General features: G+C 39.1%; 2 pseudogenes; both read left to right on the top strand.

The window, feature by feature from the left end:
* Positions 1-8,653: 8,653 nt before the first annotated feature.
* On the top strand, positions 8,654-12,904 carry LOC119519047 (annotated as a pseudogene).
* Positions 12,905-15,559: 2,655 nt separating this feature from the next.
* Positions 15,560-16,171, top strand: LOC119519046 (annotated as a pseudogene).
* Positions 16,172-23,322: the final 7,151 nt, after the last annotated feature.

The raw sequence follows: 23,322 nt of genomic DNA, 5'->3' as shown, positions 1-23,322 counted from the left end.
AGGGAGCCCTACAGACAGAGAAACAAAGAAAGGACAGAGACACTTGGAGAAGGATTCAGTACTAAAGAGATTTGGTATGGGTACAATAAAGGATATTAATAGAGAGAGGGGAAAAATATATATGACAAACATAAACCAAAGGATAAGATGGCCCAAATCACATCCCAAATCACCAGGATACACATACTTTTCTAGTGCTCACGGAACTTTCTCCAGAATAGATCATATGCTGGGACATAAAACAAGCCTCAATACATTTAAAAAGATTGAAATTATTCAAAGCACATTCTCTGACCACAATGGAATACAATTAGAAGTCAATAACCATCAGAGACTTAGAAAATTTACAAATACCTGGAGGTTAAACAACACACTCCTAAACAATCAGTGGGTTAAAGAAGAAATAGCAAGAGAAATTGCTAAATATATAGAGACGAATGAAAATGAGAACACAACATACCAAAACCTATGGGATGCAGCAAAAGCAGTGCTGAGGGGGAAATTTATAGTACTAAACACATATATTAAAAAGGAAGAAAGAGCCAAAATCAAAGAACTAATGGATCAACTGAAGAAGCTAGAAAATGAACAGCAAACCAATCCTAAACCAAGTAGAAGAAAAGAAATAACAAGGATTAAAGCAGAAATAAATGACATAGAGAAAAAAAAAATAGGATAAATATCAACTAAAGTTGGTTCTTTGAGAAGATCAGCAAGATTGACAAGCCCCTAGCTAGACTGACAAAATCAAAAAGAGAGACGACCCATATAAACAAAATAATGCATGAAAAAGGTGACATAACTGCAGATCCTGAAGAAATTAAAAAAATTATAAGAGGATACTATGAACAACCATATGGCAACAAACTGGATAATGTAGAGGAAATGGACAATTTCCTGGAAACATATGAACAACCTAGACTGACCAGAGAAGAAATAGAAGACCTCAATCAACCCATCACAAGCAAAGAGATCCAATCAGTCATCAAATATCTTCCCACAAATAAATGCCCAGGGCCAGATGGCTTCACAGGGGAATTCTACCAAACTCTCCAGAAAGAACTGACAACCAATCTTACTCAAACTCTTTCAAAACATTGAAGAAAAGAGAACACTACCTAACTCATTTTATGAAGCTAACACCAATCTAATACCAAAACCAGGCAAAGATGCTACAAAAAAGGAAAACTACCAGCCAATCTCCCTAATGAATATAGATGCAAAAATCCTCAAGAAAATACTTGCAAATCGAATCTAAAGACACATTAAAAAAATCATACACCATGACCAAGTGGGGTTCATTCCAGGCATGCAAGGATGGTTCAACATAAGAAAATCAATCAAAGTATTACAACACTTTAAAAATTTGAAAGGGAAAAATCAAATGATCATCTCAATAGATGCTGAAAAAGCATTTGACAAAATCCAACATCCCTTTTTGATAAAAACACTTCAAAAGGTAGGAATTGAAGGAAACTTCCTCAACATGATAAAGAGCATATATGAAAAACCCACAGCCAGCATAGTACTCAATGGTGAGAAACTGAAAGCCTTCCCTTTAAGATCAAGAACAAGACAAGGATGCCCACTGTCACCACGGTTATTCAGTATTGTGCTGGAAGTGCTAGCCAGGGCAATCCGGCAAGACAAAGAAATAAAAGGCATCCAAATTGGAAAAGAAGAAGTAAAACTGTCATTGTTTGCAGATGATATGATCTTATATCTGGAAAACCCTGAGAAATTGACAATACAGCTACTAGAGCTAATAAACAAATTTAGCAAAGTAGCAGGATACAAGATTAATGCACATAAGTCAGTAATGTTTCTATATGCTAGAAATGAACAAACTGAAGAGACACTCAAGAAAAAGATACCATTTTCAATAGCAACTAAAAAATCAAGTACCTAGGAATAAACTTAACCAAGATGTAAAAGACCTATACAAAGAAAACTACATAACTCTACTAAAAGAAATAGAAGGGGACCTTAAAAGATGGAAAAATATTCCATGTTCATGGATAGGAAGGCTAAATGTCATTAAGATGTCAATTCTACCCAAACTCATCTACAGATTCAATGCAATCCCAATCAAAATTCCAACAACCTACTTTGGAGACTTGGAAAAGCTAGTTATCAAATTTATTTGGAAAGGGAAGATGCCTCGAATTGCTAAAGACACTCTAAAAAAGAAAAACGAAGTGGGAGGACTTACACTCCCTGACTTTGAAGCTTATTATAAAGCCACAGTTGCGAAAACAGCATGGTACTGGCACAAAGATAGACATATAGATCAATGGAATCAAATTGGGAATTCAGAGATAGACCCTCAGATCTATGGCCGACTGATCTTTGAGAAGGCCCCCAAAGTCACTGAACTGAGTCATAATGGTCTTTTCAACAAATGGGGCTGGGAGAGTTGGATATCCATATCCAAAAGAATGAATGAGGACCCCTACCTCACCCCCTACACAAAAATTAACTCAAAATGGACAAAAACTCTCAATGTAAAAGAAAGTACCATAAAACTCCTAGAAGATAATGTAGGAAAACTTCAAGAAGTATTAGGGGGACACTTCCTAGACTTTACACCCAAAGCACAAGCAACAAAAGAAAAATAAATAAATGGGAACTCCTCAAGCTTAGAAGTTTCTGCACCTCAAAGGAATTTCTCAAAAAGGTAAAGAGGCAGCCAACTCAATGGGAAAAAATTTTTGGAAACCATGTATCTGACAAAAGACTGATATCTTGCATAGATAAAGAAATCCTACAACTCAATGACAATAGTACAGACAGCCCAATTATAAAATGGGCAAAAGATATGAAAAGACAGTTCTCTGAAGAGGAAATACAAATGGCCAAGAAACACATGAAAAAATGTTCAGCTTCACTAGCTATTAGAGAGATGCAAATTAAGACCACAATGAGATACCATCTAACACCGATTAGAGTGGCTGCCATTAAACAAACAGGAAACTACAAATGCTGGAGAGGATGTGGAGAAATTGGAACTGCTTCTCGGTATATACCCGGAAGATTGGAAAGCAGTGACACGAACAGATATCTGCACGGCAATGTTCATAACAGCGTTATTCACAATTGCCAAGAGATGGAAACAACCCAAATGTCCTTCAACAGATGAGTGGATAAATAAAATGTGATATATACACACGATGGAATACTACGCGGCAGTAAGAAGGAACGATCTCGTGAAACATATGACAACATGGATGAACCTTGAAGACATAATGCTGAGCGAAATAAGCCAGGGACAAAAAGAGAAATATTATATGCTACCACTAATGTGGACTTTGAAAAATGTAAAACAAATGGTTTATAATGTAGAATGTAGGGGAACTAGCAATAGAGAGCAATTAAGGAAGGGGGAACAATAATCCAAGAAGAACAGATGAGCTATTTAACGTTCTGGGGATGCCCAGAATGACTATGGTCTGTTAATTTCTGATGGATATAGTAGGAACAAGTCCACAGAAATGTTGCTTTATTAGGTAACTTTCTTGGGGTAAAGTAGGAACATGTTGGAAGTAAAGCAGTTATCTTAGGTTAGTTGTCTTTTTCTTACTCCCTTGTTATGGTCTCTTTGAAATGCTCTTTTATTGTATGTTTTTTTTTTTTCATACAGTTGATTTAAAAAAGAAAAAAAAGTTAAAAAAAAAAAAAAAAAACAAGGAAAAAAATATGTAGTGCCCCCTTGAAGAGCCTGTGGAGAATGCAGGGGTATTGGCCTACCCCATCTCGATGGTTGCTAACATGACCACAGACATATGGGACTGGTGGTTTGATGGGTTGAGCCCTCTACCATAGGTTTTACTCTTGGGAAGACGGTTGCTGTAAAGGAGAGGCTAGGCCTCCCTATAATTGTGCCTAAGAGCCTCCTCCCGAATGCCTCTTTGTTGCTCAGATGTGACCCTCTCTCTCTAGCTAAACCAACTTTAAAGGTGAAGTCACTGCCTTCCCCCCTACGTGGGATCAGACACCCAGGGGAGTGAATCTTCCTGGCAACGTGGAATAAGACTCCCGGGGAGGAATGTAGACCCGGCATTGTGGGACAGAGAACATTTTCTTGACCAAAAGGGGGATGTGAAAGGAAATGAAATAAGCTTGGGTAGCAGAGAGATTCCAAAAGGAGCCGAGAGGTCACTCTGGTGGGCACTCTTATGCACAATATAGACAACCCTTTTTAGGTTCTAAAGAATTGGCGTAGCTGGTGGTGGATACCTGAAACTATCAAACTTCAACCCAGAATCCATGAATCTCGAAGACAATTGTATAAAAATGTAGCTTATGAGGGGTGACAATGGGATTGGGAAAGCCATAAGGACCACACTCCACTTTGTCTAGTTTATGGATGGATGAGTAGAAAAATAGGGGAAGGAAACAAACAAACAGACAAAGGAACCCAGTGTTCTTTTTTACTTCAATTGCTCTTTTTCTCTTTAATTATTATTCTTGTTATTTTTGTGTGTGTGCTAATGAAGGTGTCAGGGATTGATTTAGGTGATGAATGTACAACTATGTAATGGTACTGTGAACAATCGAATGTACGATTTGTTTTGTATGACTGCGTGGTATGTGAATATATCTCAATAAAATGAAGATTTAAAAAAAAATGTAACTCTACTGAGGAATAAAAGATCTCCATAAATATTGCAGTAAAAAAAAAAAGAATCTGTGGTTTCATATATCAAATATGCATTATGATAGCAAAATCCTTCTCTTGCCTAGCCTGACAAATCCATTGATTCTTCTTCCTCTCTCTCATGTTTTTATCACATGTTCAATCCAGCAACAAGTACTTCAAATATATATATATATAAAACCTGACCTCCTGTGCCAGTTTGAATATATTGTGTCCCCCAAATGCCATTATCTTTGATGTAATCTTGTGTGGGCAGATGTTATCAGTTTTGATTAGATTTCTTTGAGTGTTTCTTTGGAGATGTGCCCCACCCAGCTGTGGGTAATGACTCTGGATAGTTTCCATGGAGGTGTTGCTCTGCTCATTCAGGGTGGGTCTAAGTTGATCGGTGGAGCCATATAAATGAGCTGACATACAGAAGGAACTGAGTGCAGCTGTGAGTGACAGTTTGAAGAGGAGCTACAGCCCAGAGGGACACTTTGAAGAATGCACAGAAGCTGAGAGAGTAGCTGCAGATGAGACACAGTTTGAAGACGGCTGTTGAAAGCAGACTCTTGCTCCAGAGAAACTAAGAGAGGACAAACACCCCAAGAGCAACTAAGAGTGACATTTTTGAGGAACTGCAGCCCAGAGAAGAATGTCCTCGGAGAAAGCCATTTTCAAATCAGAACTTTGGAGCAGACACCAGCCACATGCCTTCCCAGCTAACAGAGATTTTCTGGATACCATTGGCCATCCTCCAGTGAAGGTAACCTTTGTTGATGGATGCTTTATGGCCTTAAGACTGTAACTGTGTAACTAAATAAACCCCCTTTTATGAAAGCAAATCCATTTCTGGTGTTTTGCATTCTGGCAGCATTAGCAAACTAGAACAGCTCCTTACTACTCTGCACTGCTACCACTCTGTCCAAGCCACAATCAAATCTCACCTGGACTACTGTGATAGCTTCCTAACAGGTGTGCTTACTGACCTGCGTGGCACTGCAGGCCATTCTTATTCATCAGCCAGAATGATCCCATTAAAACCTAAGTCAGAAAGTCCCACATCCATTCTCAGCTGACTAATGGGAAAATCCAAAGCTCTTACACTGGCATGCAAGGGCCTCCACAATGTGTGTCCCAACTTGCCCTCTTTTATCATCACCTGCACTCCTAATCACTGTCACCATTCCAGTGACAAGAGCTTTCTAACTATTTCTGAAGACACCAGGCATCCTATGGTTTTGAATGTAACTGTTCCTATGCCCACAATTCTTTGCACTCAGATATCTCCCTGGCTCTCTTCTTTCACATCCTTCAAGCCTTTGCTCACATCCCACCTTCCAAACAGGCCTACTCTGTCTATCCTATTTAAATTGAAATGGAAGCTTCTTGCTATCTCCATCAATCACCTACATACTGTTTTTGCCTCCATAGCATTCTTACCTTCTAACATACTGGAATATTTACTTATTATGTTTGCTGTTCATTTTTCCACAGGTAAAATGTAGGCTCCACTTTGTGTCTTGTATCTAAAGTGAGTCTATTATACATAAAATATTGATGGATGATGTTCTTTTTATCCATGCTGTCAATGTCTTCCTTTTAATTGGAGAGTTAAATCCATTCCCATATAAAGTAATTTACTGATAAGAAAGAATGTTCTTGTGCTATTTAGCTATTTGTTATCTATTTGTCTTATATTTTTGTTTCTCAATTACTCTATTATTGCCATTAAAAACAGTTCATTTTTTTATGTGCCATTTCAATTCCTTCTTTCTTTTTCTGTAGATATTTTAATTATCTTTTTACTGGTTATCCTGGAGATTAAATTTAACATCCTAGACTGAAAAGAATATAGTTTGAATAATATCAGCTTAGTTTGAATAGTATACAAACATTCTGCTCCTATAGTATACAAACACTCCCCCTTTTATACATCATATGCCCATTTACTTAGATTTATAATTATTGTGTTTTGAATTTGCCTTTTAAATTACATAGGAAAAAAGAGGTGTTACAAACCAAAAATAAAATAATACTGACTTTTATATTAACCTATGAAGTTACCTTTGCTGGTGCTCTTTATTTCTTCCTATGGCTTCTAATTAATGTCTAGTGTCCTTTCTTTTCAGACTGAGTGATTCCTATTAGGGCTCCCTCTAGCATTTCTTGACGATCAGGTATATGGTTAATGAATTCTCTCAACTTTTGTTTATCTGAAAATGTCCTAATTTCTCTGTGGTGGTTTGAAGGTGAAAGAACCCCAGAAAATCATGTTCCTAAAGCTAATTTATTCCTATAGGGGTAAGCCTGTTGTTGTTGGGATCATTTTTTTCTTTTTTTAATGAAATATTATTGATATATATTGAAATACCAGATAACCGTCCAAAGTGTACAATCAGTGGTTGATGGTATCATCATATAGTTGTGCATTCATCACCATAATCAATTTTTGAACATTTTCATTACTCCAAAAAATAAAATAAAAATAAGAATAAAAAAAAAGAACACCAAAAACATCCCATACCCATATCCCCTCCTCTATTATTTATTTTTCATCTTTATTTTCTTACTCATCTGTCCATACACTGGATAAAGGGAGTGTCCCTGCCTTTCCCTCTAGCTATCACCTTAATTCCCTGTTACCCATTTAACAGTAAAAGTCATTAGAGAGCTGTCTTTATACAGTGGCTCTAATTCAGCTTATCCCATTTTCCTTTAAATCCAGGCCAATTAGACTTTACCTTCCTAATTCCACTGAAACTGCTCTTGTAAAGCTCCCAGTGACCTCTGTGCAGTTCAATACTGTGGTTAAGTCTCAGATCTCTTCCTGTGCAGTCAGGAGCATTGGTTCCACAGATCACTCTTTCCTTGACTCTCCCTCTTCACTGGCTTCCAGGGCACCATACTCTCTTGCTATCCCTCTACCTCCTCAGTCACCTCTGTGTCCCTTTGCAGGTGGCTCCATTATCTGTGACCTCTCCATGTTGGAGGGCCCCTGGGCTCAGTCCTTGGTCCTCTTCTCTCCTCTTTATATACACACATTCCTGGTGTTGTAGCATGGTCTGAAGGATTTAAATGCCTTCAAACACTGACAACTCTGAAGTTGCCATCTCAACCCACACCTCCACCCCAGAACTCCAGAATCCCCTTCACCATCTCCACCTGGCTTTCTAAGGGACACTTTCATCTTAACATTTCCAAAGCTGAACTCCCAACCTTCCTGCCCCAAAGTTCCCACCTGCATTCTACACATCTCTGTTCATAGCAAATCCATCCATTCAGTCAGAATAAAAGCCTTGCACTCGTCCTGCAGTGATTCTCCATCCAAAGTGTCAATGATTTGTTGGAACCCTTCATACTGTTACCACTACAACCACTCTGGTCCTGACCCTACATAATATCTTGCTGAATTATTGTAATAGTCTCCTGACTAGTCTCCCTTCTACTTCTGCCTGATGCCTTCCCCCCACCCTGGAAAGTCTGTTCTCAACAGACAGCCTGAGTGATTCATTTAAAAACTTTTTCAAATCCCGTTTTATGCTGAGGATCCTCCAGTGGATTACATCTCAGTTGGTGACCCCCAAGGTCCTGCCCAGTTGGGCCTCACAGCATCTCCCTGACCCTTCTTTTACCCTCCTGTCCCCACCTCCACTCCCAGTACAGGGCCTCCTTGCTGCTGAGCAAACACTCCAGACCTGCCTCCATGTTCAGCCTTTGTACCTGCTGTTCTCTTGCTGGAATGTTCTTCCCCCAAGAACATTGCTCAGTGTCCTCACCTCCTTTAAGTCTGTGCAAGTGTCACCTTCTCAGTATGTAAAGCCTATTTAACCCACAACTTCTTCCCTACACTCCTCAGCTTTATTTTTCTCCTTCAAAATGCAATAACTTGGCATAATGCATAACATGAGTCATTTATTTACTGTGTGTCTTCCCTTCCTTGAATGAATGCTACACCAGCCTGGGTTTTTCCCTTTTTGTTTGTTTGTTTCCTTCCATGGCTGCTTCTCTATCATGGAGAACAGTAACTGGGACACTGTAAGTATTCAAGAAATACATGTTGACCGACTGAATGTATCTCATTCTTGTTATTTCAAGCATCAAAATATCAATTAAAACTTAGTCTGTGGCCCTAACGTGTGCCCTTAAACTTCCCACACTTTGCCCTTCCACATCAAACTCTGCCCCAAGCTGACATTAAAGACATCTTCTCACCAAGATGGAATCAAATTTTATCTCCTCCAGGAACCCTTTCCCCATCCTCCATTCTTTCTCTTTTCAAAGTCCTTTCACTTGGCTTTTCTACCTTATGCTAGAATTATTTTGTGTATAGCGAATCCTTCCTACAAATTTGTCGTTTGCCAAAGAGCAATCAAGCCTTGTATTCTGTAGTGTTTTTCATCCTACACAATACCTAGCAGAGCCTCCTTTAAAAAGATTTGTAAAAATATTAAAAAGTCCCAGTGGGGAGTCCGGCGGCCTTTAATGTGTGGGGAAACACTGGTGGCTCCGGCTCCATGAGGAGCCCGGCAGCCGGCGGCGTCTCCACGTCATGAACTACCCGGGTCCCCGCGGAGCCCGGAGAGCCATGGCCCGGGTGGCGACGGCGGCGGCGGTGCCTGGGAGCTGGTTCTGCGCGGAGCCCGCCGTCGGCGGCAGCGTCTCCTGCTTCCAGCGCCTGCCCGGCGGGGACCCGGCTACAGCGAGGCGCCCCCGATCCTGCTGCGCGGGATGCGAGGGGCCCCAGGGACCACCTGGCGCTGGATCCTACCTCAGTGACGGAACTAGGACTTCAGCTCGGCGGAGGCGGGCTCCTTCCTGCGCAGCTGCAGCGCGGGGGAAAGCGGCGGCGGCGGCGGCTCCTCGTTGCTCTACGCAGCAGCCACCACTGGTCGGGGCGAACTCCGGGGTGGCGGGGCTGCGGGAAGGCGGCTGGGGGAGAGGAGGCGCAGGTGGCCGGCCTGCTGCAGCGCTCCGAGGTGGTGGCTAAGCTCGGCCCGGAGGAGGTGCGCTGGTTCCACAAGGAGGACAGGAAGACCTGGAAGCCCTTCATCAGCTGCGGCTCACTCCGCATCGCGCTCACCTTCCAGACCCTGCTGCAGGCCACGGCTGTCCAGTCCCGGGCCGAGGAACCAGACGGCGACCACGTGTGTGCCCGGCCTCAAGCTCCGTGGAGGGCAAAGATGATGCCCCTCGCATGCAGTGAGCTAGCCCGAGGTGGAGGTGCTGATACATACCGACCCGGTGTGCGTGCGGAGCTAACTCTATGAGCTGGATGTGACCCAAAGTGTGCTACCCGGTGTATTGGAACCAGGATGATAAAATACCAGTAATGTGTGGACAGTGGTTTATTGATGGTACTTGGCAGCCTCTAGAAGATGACAGTAATTTAAATGAGCAAGCATATCTCAGCTGTTTTGGGGGTCAGCAAATGCAGGAAAGTTTTGATGTTGAACTGTCAGAATCCAAAGACTTAAAATATGCTATTCATTAGTCTAAACCACGTGGACTGGCACAGTGTGAATGAAGTATATATTTACAGTGAGGCAAGAACAGTTATCAAAAGCTGAGATTTTCTAAAGCATCAAACAGTAGGTCCAGACTTCATAGAGGTTATGTAGACAAAGCCACATTAGAGGATAAGCCGTCACAGACTACCCATACTGTATTTGTTGTGCATGGCATTGGGCAGCCAAAACTTACCTTTGATGGAGACACTTTTGATTCTATTATTCCTGACAAAGTGTGAGGTTTAAGGGATATAATGAACAGCAGCACAATGGACATTATGTATTTTTTTTAATTCATTTTTATTGAGATATATTCACATATCATGCAGTCATACAAAACAAAGCGTACATCCAGTGGTTTACAGGATCACTATATAGTTGTGCATTCATCACCAAAATTAATTTTTGACATTTTCATTACCACACACACACAAATAATAAGAATAAAAATTAAAGTGAAAAAGAGCAATTAAAGTAAAAAAAGAACACTGGGTGACTTTCTTTTGTTTTGTTTTTTATTTTCCTTCCCCCATTTTTCCACTCATCCGTCCACAAACTAGATAAAGGGGAGCGTGGTCCACATGGCCTTCCCAATCACACTGTCACCCCTCACAAGCCACACTTTTATACAACCTTCTTCAAGATTCATGGATTCTGGGTTGTAGTTTGATAGTTTCAGGTATCTACTGCCAGCTATTCCAATTCATCAGAACCTAAAAAGGGCTGTCTGTATTGTGCATAATAGCGCCCACCAGAGGGATCTCCTGGTACCCTCCCCCCGCCCCCCCCGAATGTCTCTGCCACTGAAGCTCACCTCATCTCCCTTCACATCCCCTTTTTGGCCAAGAAGATGTTCTCCATCCCACAATGCCAGGTCTAGATTCCTCCCTGGGATTCATATTCCACATTGCCAGGGAGATTCATTTCCCTGGGTTTCAGATCCCACATGGGGAGGGCAGTGATTTCACCTGCCAAGTTGGCTTAGCTAGAGAGAGAGGGCCACATCTGAACCACAAAGAGGCATTCGGGAGGAGGCTGTTAGGCACAATTATTATAGGGAGGCCTAGTCTCTCCTTTGCACCAACAGTCTTCCCAAGGACAAATCCTATGGTAGAGGGCTCAGCCCACTAAACCACGAGTCCCCTATGTCTGAGAGCACATCAGCAAACATCGAGGTGGGGAAGCCCAATACCCCTGCATTCTCCACCAGCTCCTCAAGGGGACTTTGCATATTTTTTTTCATTTTTTTTAATTAACTCTTTTCTTTAAATCAACTATATTGAAAAAGAATTAAAAAACATACAAAAAAAAACACATTTCAAATAAAGTGGAACAAGGGAGTAAGAAAAAGACAACTAAAGGTAACTACTTTACCTCCAACATGTTCCTACTCTACCCCAAGAAAATAACCTAATATAGCAACATTTCTGTGACTTGTTCCTACCATACCCATCAGAAATTAACAGACCATAGTCATTCCTGGGCATTCCCAGAACATTAAATTTACCTACAATAGCTTATCTGTTCTTATTGGGTTATCATTCCCCCTTCCTTAATTGCTCTCTATCACTAGTTCCCCTGCATTCTACATTATACACCATTTGTTTTACATTTTTCAATATTCACATTAGTGGTAGCATATAATATTTCTCTTTTTGTGCCTGGCTTGTCCTCTTTATAGGGATGAATTAGTTACAGGCCTTCAGCAAGAGTGAATTGGCTATATTCCCTTTTCTTTTCTTGGAATCCAGACTTTGAAGTTAAAGGGGTAAAGTCTCAATAGTGCAACATTCCTTGTGATGTATACTCACTTATGACATAATGACTGGCTGGAATCCAGTTCAATTCTATGAACAGTTACTGCAGAAGGAAGAAGAGTTAACTGATGAATGATGGTTGAGTTATGAAAATGGAATTTTCTTGATGAACTCCATATAACAAAACAAAGCTGAGGGAAATAGAATGGTTACTTGATTAAAGTCATCATCTGTGAACAAATACCTGCCTTAAAGTTTAAGGTTGAGAATTTCTTCTGTATGGGATCTCCCTAGCTGCTTTTTTTGGCATTGCATGGCATCTGCCCAAGAAACAATGGAAAGCAAGACTGTATTTTGCCCAGAGAGATTTGTGACCAGTTACTAAATATTTTTCATCCAGTAGATCCAGTGGCTTATAGATTAGAACAATTAATACTGAAACACTACAGCAACATTTCACCAGTTCAGATCCAATAGCACAACACTTCAAATCCTCCACTCTGTGAGCATATGAAGCCAAGCTTTCTCAATCCAGCAAACCTCAGTTTCAGAAAATGAAGATGTTCCAACCATACCAAGCCCAGCAACCTCACCAGTCTTATCTTGCTGACACTATGGGGAATCTATAACAAATGTAGGAAAAGCAAGCATACTAGGAGCTGCCAGCATTGGAAAGGGATTTGGAGGAATGTTCTCAAATTTGGACATTCATCTATATTATACCATCTGTGACATCAAAAGACCCAATAGAAGATGAGAAGAAGCCAGTTGCCTCACCTCCTACTCCCACTGTGGCAAAACAGAACTTCCACACAACAGTTCTGGTTCTTGATTCTGCATTGGAATTGGATCACAGGATAGATTTCAAACTCAGAGAAGGTCTTGTGTAGAGCCATCGCTGGTCAGCTGTCACATCACATGTTGCCCTCTTTCTTTTAACCTTCAGGTACAAATGTGAGCACAATAATGATTCAAAACCCAATTTAGATCCAAACTGAAGACTTGAAGGACAATAATATCTCAAAATTGATTTTTTTTTTTTTTTTTGGTTAAAATATGTGAGTCAACACATGGAGATTTCAGGTTTAAATACATTTAGTTTGATTAGGGCAAGAAATACCTGAATTTAAAAGCACTTTTAGTTTATTTAAAAAACAAAACTTGTTTGATTCCTAATGAAGTTATATGCAGTTATCATTTTAATTATGAATCTGATAGAAGCCCTTGTAGAGCATCAAGCAAAAAAACCTAGAAGTGAGGAATGTTTGGGTGAACTGCAAGTAAAAGTTGTAAAGCACAATCTAATTTCTTCTGAATATAAAAGCATATCAATGAGTTGAATCTAATATATTGACCAAAATATGTTATAAATGTAAAATGGTCAAGGTCCAGAGTATTCTATGTAAAGATCACAAGATGTTACATTATTTTAGTTTCTATGAAAACTTCCATCTCCACAATTCCATTGAAAGCAGTGTAATAGATTTAAAATCTGTTTTGAATTTAACTTGTTACAAAAAACTAATGCTAAAAAAGAAACAATATTTGCACTACTGTATTTAAAAACTTATTACCTCTGACTAATTGCTTTATTTCATTGCATGAAGTATTACACTTTTTTTGCTGTTTTCTGTAAGTACAATTTAGGAGCCACTTTTATTTCCTGTAGTGTTAAGAACTTTTTTCTCAGAACTCCATCTTTGTACTCTTCAGATGAATATACAGACACTGTGGGATACTTTCAGTATTTTTCCATTAACAACTTGTGGTTTCACACAATAACACCAGTTTTATTATTTTGAAGGGAAAAAAAAGAACTTTTTATTACATCATATGTACCTCAGAGAAAATTGAAATTTTCTAAGGCTGATATGGAGTACTCTGTAATGGGTACATTTGATTAACTTTATTGAAAAATTAGTAAACTTCTATGGAGTATGGAGTATGGCAATTATTTTAAATGAATAAACATTTGTGTGCCAAACAACATAAATGAAGGGATGGAGTGCCACTAACAAATTTTAAAGTGCTTAGGAAACTGTAATTGAGGCCTCTAAGGCACAATAGATCAGGATTCTAAGGCACTGGAAGGGATTCCCTCAGCTGTAATTGTTTCCATGGAGCCATTCATCTGAGGAGCTCAAAGTGCTTTAAAAGGTGTATGTTCAGCAATCTATGTGGTAGCTTCTTGAGGTAATTGTGTTATATTCATGTTACATATTGATATACAACTAAGGCACAAAAACATTTAAAGTGCCTTGAATTAGATTAGCATAGCAAATCATAAGAGTGTAGATTAAAGCCAGACCATATTCTTTTTTATATGCTCTTCAGTGGCTAATGACCTCATAGATATTTGCAAACAGAACTTGCAATCCATAGTTTGGAGAAATGGCTGTGAAGCCCATATTCTGCCCTACTTGTTTTATACTTTCACAAACAGAGGAGATAGCAGGGATTAGAAGCCATCTCTCCCACAGCCAACCCTCAGGTCTGAGTGGCTTCCACTAGTTTCCACTTTAAGTGCTGTTTTTGTCAGTGGCTTGTAGGTTTTACTCAGCACCATCAGTACTCTTGTCTATTTTGGCCTTTCATTCATTGTGCACAATATAAATTTTTAGTGTTTAAAAAAATCCTAAGGCTTCAAGACCAAGTTTGTGATGCACTAAGGAACCCCCACTATAAAAGGCTTTTAATGAGATCTTAGTAAACCTGAAGCAATCTCTTTCAGATTTAGAGATTTCCTATAAACTCAGGTTATTTTCATAGACTATTTACTTCAGAAGTCTAATTTAGCTCTCAGGGAAATCAAACTCAGGTCATCTGCTTGCATCATTAAGGGTACTTGAACATATGTTGCTGTGACTGGTATAACACAGAAAGCCCTAAAAGCTTTAAGGGATTCTTAACCACTGACATGTGAAAACCCCTTTTCACTTGAGAAGAGTGGAAGTCTGTGAAATTAATTTGCTACCTTGAGTAAAAAGGAAAGAATGTTCTGGTGGTCACAGCAATAGCAGTATTTCCTTTTTTCATACTGAGAGGTCAAATTTAACATCTGGGGGTTTATCTGAATTCTTCGAGAGAACAGCAGCCAACACTCCCCTTTCAGAATGAGATCCTCTGGACTAGTGGGAAGATACGTTGTATTTAATACATTTCTCAGTAGAGATGGTTTTGATTTTATAGTGCTTGTATTACCATGTCTCAGCATGTTATCATGGAATTTACTCGTATATACTTGAGTAATATCCAGAGTATGTGCAATTCTGGCTTGATACAGAAGCTAAGTCAGTTACTGAGTAACATTTTGCAAATTTATTCTAGCAAGTACTAAACTGGCCAGAAAGTTCAGATTTTTTACAGCATTAAAATTTTAATTCTCAAAAAAAGGGGGGGGGGGACTGAGAAATTTCAAATATATACAAAAGTGGAAAGTATCGCATTTTGAACTAACATTAGCCATCATCTTACTTCAACAGTTACCAATAGGTTGTCAAATTTGTTTCACTATACCTTCCAACCCTCTACCTACTGTTGGTGATTTTTGAGAGCTTTATTGAGATACCATTTACACAACATAAAATTCACCCATTGTAAGTACAAAATTCAATGAAGTTGAGTGACCGCAGACTTGGGGGTATTAGGATGGAATGACCAGGGCTGCTCTGGCCACGCAGACCCAGCCTAACCCCCATTGTCGGCTAGCACAACACAGCCGAGCCCGCCCAGCTGCTGCAGGAAAGCCCATGGGTCCGGGAGGCCACCATGGACCGCGACGACCGCACGGACAGCGCCCTGAGCACCCAGCCCACACCCGCGCCTGCCGTCCATGACTCGAGCCCCGGCTTGACAAACTGGACTGGGTCCAGTGGTCTCGGCATGCAGCTCGCTTTCTGGTGGCGGGTGACCAGCGGCAGCCAGCGCGGCGTAGAGCACAGCGGCATGCGGACCCCACAGCAGGCCTTCCGGGAACTGCAACGCTCGCTGCCATCAGTGCCGCAGGACACCACGCTCTCCAAGCTGGATGTGCTGCTGCCAGCCACCACCTACATCGCGCACCTCACCCGCAGCCTGCAGGACCAGGCCGAGGGGCCCGCGGAGCCCAGGCTGGGTGCCCCGCGTGGAGAGGGCTACCTACACCCGCTCAAGAAATTGCCCATGCGATCAAGACTGTACATCGGTGCTACAGGTCATTTTCTAAAGGATTCTATCTTGGAGAGAAACCACAACATGGCAACAATTCAAGAAACTCACAGCCTTAGGCTTTCCCCTGGTGGGGGCTGACTGAAATGGGGTTTATTGTTTTTAAACAGTAGGAAGTAATTCTATTATTAGACATAGCAGACCTCATTTCTGAGAGTTATATATGAACGCATAGTTGGATGATCACAATTATCCGTCCAATCTGAATATATATGAAATGAAATACGCAGTCTTGTATAAAATATATAGATTATCTAGTCAGTGTGACAAGTAATCACTGCTATATAGTACAAGAGACTATTGGAAAAAAGAAAAAGATATGCAAAAGCAAATTGTGTATATATCCAAAATATGCATACATTTTCAGTAATGTATCTGTTAGAAACAAAAGCTGTCATCTATCCATTGATAGTCTTTTCAGTTTTTTTAAGCCATGTTTATAATACACCAATATTCAATTTTTGTGGAAAGCAGCTCGTGCTAATAGTTGATCTATGATGACATTTCAGTTGGTTGATGTGAGATTGTTTATTCAGTTTTAGCTGAATATGTGTGAAAAACTGGTAATGTACTATGAAGATGCAGTAACTTCTACAACTCACCATCTTTCCCTCTTAGAAAAAGTGATTGGGGTATGAGAAATGGTTTGCTCTGTAGGACAAGGGTTTAATAAGCCTTCCTAGAAGCTTATTAAATATTCTAGTAGGCTTCCCTGTTGTGAAGGCAATTGGGGATCCCCTGCAGCCACTGTGAGCAGGAGGACATCAGTCATGGGTGCCAGGGTCCCTTAGGCTCCTCCCCAGCCCCCTGTGTCCACACACCACCCTCCTTCAGGACATCAGCAAGGTGAGTAGCTTCAGCTACAGCCATGCCAGAGAGAGAGAGAGAGAGAGAGGTATGTGCTGGCCAGTTGGGGACCTTGTGTGAACCCCCCAGGGACCCTTCCCTCCCTTGTCAGGTCCTGTTCACAATCTCTCTTCTAAACCATTATGAAATGGGAGAAATTATGTTTGATTTGGGAGTTCTGGCACTGATCTGCACCTTGAGGGGGTCTGAGGACACAAAGTCACCATCCTGAGCTAAATTCAGGCTCAAGAAGACCCCAAATTTTGAGCCCTGATATGCACCCCATAACCAGAGAAGACCTTTCTCCATGGGTTTCTCTCTCCTGCAGGTCATCAAGCCCCTGGGGAGCAGCTCCTCTGCCCAGTGCAACCAGCAGTGGTTTCAGTGTTCACCAGGAGCTTAGGGGACAGAAGAAGCCCTGAGGTAGAGATGTCTGCCAGGGAACACACTGAACCCCCAAACCACAGGGTCAGTAGAAATTCCTAAAAATAAATGATGCCCCATTTTATTTTCTCCTGAGCTTGGTTTTCTTCCAGCTTTTGACAGTGAAATTAAGCAAAAGACCATTTGAAGGCAAAATATCATTCAGTTGTTTCAGGGGAATATAAACATTTTAACTCATAGCTGAGAATTCTTAAATTTTATTATTTTAATATAAATATGCTCCTCATAATGTGGCTAAAGCAGATCGTTTTAAAAGAAAAGGCATATAATAAGTTTCCTCTATGTTAATATGTACAACTAAAAGAAATATTTAATGGAAAGGATCAAATACCTTAAGGGCTTGAAAAATGTCTCTCATTTTCAGTGTTAGTATTATTAAATTTATTACCTCTTGTAAGACTATAATGAGTTCCATAAAAAAGAAGGAAACAACATTGAGTGGTCATTTTTGAAATTAAAATAATATTCAGGGCAAAAAAATGAAAATTATTAGTGTAAATCAACTCCTTGGAAAACCTTCAATTTCTTTTTGTACTTTGCATAAATATTATGGTATGGCAATTATTGTATAAAATTTGGGAGGCAAAAATTCATTAATGATCTTATGAGTGAATCTAATTTTGTTTTACTTTTCACATTTTAAAATGAATTTTGGTTATAGAGGCCATTCAACACTTAATCAAAAATTATTTTCAAACCATTCTTATTTTTGCTACATTAGAGCAAATCCCTGATCTTTTGGAATTGTGGCCCCACATTGTTTTTGAGGTTGAAAATTTCCTTCTAAATATGCAATATGGCAGTAAAACCTATTAAAATGCATTGTGTTTTGACAAACACCATTCGTGATAATTATAGGCATACAGATGGTTGTCAGGCTTTTAGATTGGTTATTCCATTTAGTTTTCTGTCTGCCATTAAAATACTTCCCAGCTTACTTTTGCCTCTTCTAGCAGTAGAAACTGTGGAATTCATTTTCATATTGGGAAGAGGTATTGCTATCAAATTTCTATTTTGTCTGAGAAATACCAGATTCTGACTCTTAGAAATATAGTAATAGTACCATGTTTGTTGTCTGCATTTTTAAAATTCAATTTTACTGAGATATATTCACATACCATACAGTCATGCAAAATGTACAGTTGTTCACAGTACCATTATATAGTTGTGCATTCATCACCAAAATCAGTATTTGAATACTTTCATTACAGCAAAAAAATAAGAATAAAAATAAAAGTAACAGTGATAAAGAATACCTAAATTATCCCACCCCCATCCCTCTCTATTTTTTCATTTACTTTTGTCCCCATTTTTGTACTTATCTGTTCACACACTGGAGAAAAAGAGGGTGAGCCACAGGGTTTTCACAATCATACAGTAACACCATGTAAGTTATATAGTTATACAGTCATCTTCAAGAATCAAGGCTACTGGGTTTCAGTTCAACAGCTTCAGGAATTTCCTTCCAGCTATTCCAATACACCTAAAAATTAAAAAGGAATATCTATACAACACATAAAAATAACCTGCAGAATATCCTCTCAACTCCATTTGAGGCATTTTTTAGAAGTATTTCAACTCTCTTGCACCTTCCAGACTGCCCAGCAGATGGCACTTTTTGGTAACTTCATTTCCCTCAGAGGCTGCTTTCCCTCTAAGCACAGGCTGCATCAACACAGGTGAGCTGAAACTCAGGGATTCCTGTGCCCTCACTTGGCTGACCAAAATTTGGCTCAATGTGGGGCTCCACCTGTGGCAAAGTACTCTCTCAGCTCAGTGAGTCTTCCAGCTGCCCCCAAGGTAAGCAGATGGCTGCTGGCTGCTGCTTCCCTTGAGGTTGGGGGACGGGCTTCAGATCCAGGGCTGGAAATGCATCTCCATCTATGTTTTCTTAGTCTTTTTCTCTGTCCCTCACTGACCTGGGCCTTGAAATATCTTCCCCTGCCCCTGGGTCTTCTGACGGTAGAGGTATATCTCTAGTGTGAGAAATTTTAGCGACTGCATCCCTGGTGTGAGAGGCCCCAGCTGCTGATTCCGTGCCTTTCTCACACTGAGACCAAGTAATGGGGAGAGGAGAGGACCAGCTTGACCAGGATGGATGCTTCCTACCTGAAATGTCTTCCTTTCTTCAGTTTGGCATTTGCAGGGACATTCTCCAGTCTATATCCTCCTCCACAGTTTCAAATTATTCAAAATTTTCCTTTTTTATTGAATCTCTGGAGAGTTTTCAGTAGTTGTTTACATTGCCATGTTTATAACATCAAGCTCTGGTGTCTTCTTAAAAAATAACTTTTTAAATTGAGGGTTTTATTTTCTGTAAAATTGTTTCCTAATTCATTGGCTACAGGTATTATCCTAAAAGAAATGATTTCATTCATCACCTTTTGTGCAGAGCCATGAAAAATTTGAGTCACTTTATATATATATCACCAGCCAAGTTCGATGAAGGGAACACTCTGCCTTCTTGTTTCAGCTCTCATACTGTAAACAAAGTGTTTGTCATGGTATATTTAGTGTCACATTTTGTGCTTTTTGTTGGTACCTTCACTGTATAAAATGGCCCTCAAGCATATGCTGAAATGTTGTCTAGTGTCCCTAAGTGCATGAAAGTTCTGATGTGCCTTACAGAGAAAATGCATGTGTTAGATAAAATTTATTCAGACAGGAGTGCTATTGAGTTCAATGTTACAGAATCAACAATGTATATTAAACAAAGGTCTTGAAACAGAAACACACATAAAACAAGGTTATGTATTGATCAGTTGAAGAAAATGTGACCAAAGGCTCACAGGAACTGAGACTGAATTTCCCCTAGGAGCAATGGTTCAATATTCACTATCAGTGTTTGCAGTGACTTTATAAAACAAAACTACTGTGAATGATGACAGTCAACTGTATTTACATAGGATATAATTCAGGGAGAAAAGAATGGACCCAAAGGAATGTCAAAGATGCAAGAAGAATGTAAATTGGAATTCCAAATGCATTGATAGAAAGATATTTTCCAGAATTTGAGGGTGGGGAGGGAAGAAGGTTATAATTTTTCTTCATCTATTGTTATGAACAAGATACAATTAAAAATCCATTAGCCAATTATCATATTCAGCATGTAAGTCTTATATAATAATTGTGAACATGGAAACTCAAGAAGCCCAGAACAGTTTTCTGAGGTGGATAAAATAATTCCGTTATTACTTTTATTTATTTCTTTTGTCATTTCCTTTTCATGGAGGCATATATGTAGGGGCACTCAGAGTGACTATTTCAAGTGCTATTTATTTACTGTAACACAGGGGATAACAGAAAGAATAAGCATTTTAATACAGAAAATCTATATGTTTATCTGTCCATCTATTACCATCTATCTACCTGCCTATCTATATGGCTATATACTATTTCTTTTCTTGTTCCAAAATATTTGGTGAGGGTTATCTTATTGGGAAGAGTGAGACTTGGTAAACATTAATAAAGTTAATGCAAAATATTTTATCTCTGAAAATTTGAAAATGATTTTCAAAATTCTTACAGGATAGTTCTGCATTTTCTGCCGTCTTAATTTTTTATTTGTTTTATGAAATCTCCTGGGAAAAAGTACTTAATTGGCATTTTATTCCAATGGCATCTGCTGTAATTGATAAATGTGTCAGAGGCATGCTGAAGGATTTGCTTATTCTAAAGAGGTATACAGTTAACACTGCCTAATTTTGTGCTATAAATTCCAAATACTTGTAGAATGAAAGACTCATTAAGATGTCTATGTAACATATTATATCTGAATATAAGTTATAGTATTATGACTGTGATATATATTTAAATGAATGTGATATCTAATATACCATGTGATTTGAACATTATTAAAAATGTATATAGTTTTGGACTTACAATTATAAAATTACTATGTCTATATATGTTTTAATAAATATTTGTTGATATTGATGGGACTGTTAGAGGCATGGTGGAGATTCAGTTGTCTTATGTCTCCTGAAAACAACTATATTTCACCACCTACATCATATCATAGAACTAGAAAAAGGGATTGCATGATTTTTATATTATTAAATAGGCTGAAATATGTGCTGTGTTTAGCTGCATTTGGAGTGCCTAAAATTTTAATTTCTTTCTTTCTTTTTTTTTCTAACAGTGATAATCCAGTTCTTACTTCACTGATTAAACAAAGAAATCTGATGAAATTTGCACTGGCATGCTCACAGAGCCCTTAATGATGGCTATGACAGGACCAAGTGTTACTTTGATGGTGAGCTCTGTGGCCATCATAAAATAGAGCTTATTATAAACTGTCTTTTCTGACTCTACTGAACACAAAAAAATAGTATATTACAACAACATTTACATTTTTGAATGAGATTTGTACATGTATAATATTTGAAAAAGCATTTCAGGAAGTATACTGTCTGAAAAATTCCCAGTATATTGACTGGTGTGCATGTATAGGTATGCATGCAAATGTATCTAATAATTCAAATAGAGATTTGTTCATTTTATTAGGAAGTAAATTACATGGTGTATAAGTCAGGTTCTTGTGAAAAATAATTTATAGGACATATATCTATATCTATCTATATCTGTATCCACATATATATACATGTATGTGTGTATTTTTGTATATTTAGAGAATTACTATAAGGAATTAGGTCACAAGATTCGGGGGCTGGAAAAGTTGAATCCAGAGGAAAGGCTAGCAGGTGGGAAATTCAGATGGGAATCAGGTTGTAGCCTTAAGGTACATTTTCTTTTTCTCTGGAAAATCTCAATTTTTCCTTTTTGGTGCTTCAACCAAATGGATGAAACCCACCCACATTATTCAAGATAATTTCCTTTGCTTAAAGTCAACTGGATTGTAGATGTTAACCACATCCACAGAATACCTGAACAGCAATATCTAGACTAGTGTTTGACCAAACAACTGAGCACCATAAACTAGCCAAGTTGAAATATAAAATTAACCCTCACACATGGCATTGTTGCCCAAAATAGAAGATGCTCTTATAAGCAGGAAAGAGAGCTTAGGTTTTTAGGAATATGTTTATTCATGAAATTCAATATGCTGATACAACCATGGCTTCCTAGAAGTTTCAGATCTTTTCTTTTTTCACAGTTGTCTAGTTGATTGCATGCTGATAAGCACCAGCATAATACATGCCCATGGAGACTCAATAACTGGGGGAAGTGGGGCTAAGACTGGAAATGGGTCCTTAGAAAATGTATTAGTGGATCATGATTGACTTATCTCTCTTCAATGCAATGTTTATCCCTACCCTTCTCAGAAGCAATAAAACTTCTTTTTCAGAAATATCTGGAAATATGTAAAGTAAGCACATCAATTGTTTATACTCATCAGCTTACTTATTTAACTAGCTACAAGATTCTGCATGGTGTGCTTCCAAAATGGTTTGATTTGTGGCCACAGACAGATACAGACAAAGAGAAGAAAAACATCAACTCACTTTTATCTTTTTTTGTTTGTGTACATGCTAACCATGCTTGCTGGATTTCTTTGTGTCATTTGAATTATTGCATGATGAAAGGTAATTGGCATTAGCTTCTCTCAGCTGTCGAGTTCCTGGATATTTGGCTATGGCCAGAAGTAGGGGTTTTCCTTTGCTGGAATACAGATGGTCAGAGTATTGTACATCAGGAGTTGGCAAACTTTTTCTTAAAGATCAGCTAGTGAAAATTTTAGGCTTTGCAAGCTAAGAGGAAAAACTGAGACTACAATGTTGGTACTTGTATAACCATTTAAAATGTTACCATTTAAAAATGTAAAACCCATTCCTAGCTTTCAGGCCATAAAAACAAAAACAAACAGAAAACCAGGGAGTTGCTGGATTTGACTGTGGGCTTTAGCTTGCCTGCTCCTGTTCTAGATGAGTACATTCTTTGACACTGTAACTACCAGCTA

Source organism: Choloepus didactylus, chromosome 22 (assembly GCF_015220235.1).
Source record: "Choloepus didactylus isolate mChoDid1 chromosome 22, mChoDid1.pri, whole genome shotgun sequence".
NCBI lineage: Eukaryota > Metazoa > Chordata > Mammalia > Pilosa > Megalonychidae > Choloepus > Choloepus didactylus.
Note: the sequence above shows the minus strand (reverse complement) of the source record. Positions and strands in the feature narration are given on the sequence as shown.